General features: G+C 47.2%; 1 protein-coding gene across 1 annotated transcript in view; it reads right to left on the bottom strand.

Moving 5' to 3' along the window:
* LOC119411538 (transmembrane protein 255B) overlaps positions 1–2,924 on the bottom strand; it is a 17,178-nt gene that overhangs the window by 3,626 nt on the left and 10,628 nt on the right. The gene's annotated exons all lie outside the window — the stretch shown is intronic.

Below are 2,924 nucleotides of genomic sequence, written 5' to 3'. Positions count from 1 at the left end.
AATAGGAGAAACTGGAGACCCCATAGCACACCCATGTTTCTGCCTATAATATTGGCCCCCATATGTGAAGTAGGTTGACTGCAGGCACAGTTTCAAGAGTTGACACCATTGCTCTGCAGAAAGCGTGGTCCTGCTGCTTTGAGTGGTGTCCAGAATCTCCTTGGAGCCAACCAAGAGTCTCTATCCAAGGTCTCACCGAACTCCTCCCACATCCGAGCTTTTGCCTCAGCAACAGCCAAGGCTGCACACCGCTTGGCCCTCCGACACTCCTCAGTTGCCTCCAGAGTCCCACTGGCCAACAAGGCCCGATAGGATTCCTTCTTCAGCTTGACAGCCTCCCTAACCTGGGGTGTCCACCACCGAGTTCGTGGATGACCACCGCGAGAAGCACTGACAACCTTGCGGCCACAGCTCAAGGCAGCTCCCTCAACAAGCGAGGTGCAGAACATGGCCCACTCAGACTCAATGGCCCCCACTTCAGCTGGAAGCGGTTAAAGCTCTCCCGGCAGTGTGAGTTGAAGATCTCTCTGACAGGTTCTTCTGCCAGGCGTTCCCCGCAAACCCTCACTACACGTTTGGGTCTATCGGGTCTGTCCGGCATCTTCCCCTGCCATCTGATCCAACTCACTACCAGGTGGTGATCAGTCGACAGCTCAGTTCCTGTCTTTACCTGAGTGTCCAAAACAAACGGCTGCAAATCAGATGACACGACTATGAATCTATCATCAAGCTATGGCCTAGGGTGTCCTGGTGCCAAGTGCACTTATGGACACCTTTATGTTTGAACATGGTGTTTGTGATGGACAAACTATGACTAGCACAGAAGTCCAACAACAGAACATCGCTCGGGTTCAGATCAGGAGGCCGTTCCTGCAATCCCGCCCCTCCAGGTCACACTGTCATTACCCACATGGGCATTGAAGTCCCCCAGCAGAATAAAAGAGTCTCCAGCTGGCACACCTTCCAGCACCCCCTGCCAAGGACTCCAAGAAGGCCGGATACTCTGAACTGTAATTCGGCACGTAAGCACAAACAACAGTCAGAGCCCGTCCCCCCACCCAAAAACGAAGGGAAGCCACTCTCTCATCTACCGGGGAAAACTCCAACACACAGGCACCACTTTGGAGGGCTACAAGTAGACCCACACTAGCTCCACGCCTCTCACCATGGGCAACTCCAGAGTGGAATAAAATCCAACCCCTCTCAAGGAGATCAGTTCCAGAGCCCATGCTGTGCGTCGAGGTGAGCCCAACTATATCTAGTCAGTACCTCTCAACCTCGCGCACAAGCTCAGGCTCCTTCCCTGCCAGAGTGGTTACATTCCATGTCCCAAGAGCTAGCTTTGGTAAGCCATCATCAGAGCGCCAAGGTCCCCTCCTTCGGCCACTGCCCATGGCTTTATGCACCCGACTTTTATGGCCCTTCCTGCAGGTGGTGGGTCCACAGGAAGGCAAACTCATGCTACTCCTTTGGGCTGAGCCCGACCGGGCCCCATAGGCAGAGACCCAGTCACCAGGCGCTCGCCGACGAGCCCCTCCTCCCGGCCTGGCTCCAGGGTGGGGCCCCGGTAACCCACGTCCAGGCAATGGACACTGAGTTCCTTGTCTTGTTTTGTCCATAAAAATCTTCTGAATCGCTCTTTGTCTGGCCTGTCACCTAGGACCAATCTGCCTTGGGAGACCCTACCAGGGGCAATTATAATTTCCTCCGACAGCATAGTTCCTAGGATCATTCAGGCGCACAAACTCCTCCACCACGATAAGGTGGCAATTCAAGGAGGAGATGAGTACAGACACCAGATATTTGGAAACATTGTAAGTGACAGAGTTAATCAATCTGACAATTGGTCTTAAAGGTACACCTTGTTTGTGGATTTTAGGTAAACCATACAGAGTAGGTGTGGCCTCCCCTGGGTACAGTCTGTGGTACATAATATGGTCAATAGCCTTGTCCTGCTCCAAATATTTCAGACAATCTATCAACTTCAAGGGAAACATTACTATTTCTCTCACTGACACACCGGCAGAGCATCAATTATACCAGAGTGCAAGTATTCTGTTAAACTGAAGCTGCACTTTATGAGTTTGTTTCTTCCTGAATAAAAGAGGCTTTATGGACTGTGGCTAATGAACAAAGTGGATACATGTGCGCAAAATTACAATTGAGAACAGGTGAGAGTGGGTGAGCTGAGAAGAAGGAACTGACTGAGGAGAAATGACTCACAGAAAGAGGAAACAGAGGGACAGAACAGAAACACAAAATACAAGGAAAAAATTATAACCAAAAAATGAATAAACCTAGAAAAGCTTGGAAAAAAACCCACATATCCTGACAGTATCCCTTTGAGAAATAATAAATTATACATCTAAAAAAGTTAAATCTGGTCCTCTGGACATTCAAAAAAAACCAAAACAAAGCAAAACAACAAAAAATGTAGAAACGTTTCGTCTCTCGTCCGAGAGACTTCTTCAGTCTGAGGTGCTGTTTTCAGCTCAGTCTCTTAGTCCAGAGGACCAGATTTAACTTTTTTAGATTTTTCTACCTGGATTATTGAGCATGCATCAGGAAATAAATTATACACTTGAAGTTCAATAAACTGCCAAATATTTGAGTAAATGAGACTTACTGAAATTCTTGTGATAAAAGCAGAGCTGGTTTTATATCGTGCTTCAGCTTTTATTCAGTAGTTACCACAGTACAGTTCATTCATTCAACCTTTATTTATACAGGTTACGAGTCACGAGGACTCATTTTCAAGAGAGACCTGTTTTAGACAAAACCACAGATACACACACAACAATAAACAGCTGTAAAATGCATATACAATGAAAAGTAAATAAAATTAGTGACATAAAACAAAATAAAAACAAGCTGAAACGGGGTAAAATACTAAAAGCAAGAACAGGTCTGCATTGATTTTTGCA

The sequence above is a fragment of the Nematolebias whitei genome, chromosome 6 (genome assembly GCF_014905685.2).
Source record: "Nematolebias whitei isolate Nwh7 chromosome 6, NemWhi1, whole genome shotgun sequence".
Classification (NCBI taxonomy): domain Eukaryota; kingdom Metazoa; phylum Chordata; class Actinopteri; order Cyprinodontiformes; family Rivulidae; genus Nematolebias; species Nematolebias whitei.
Note: the sequence above shows the minus strand (reverse complement) of the source record. Positions and strands in the feature narration are given on the sequence as shown.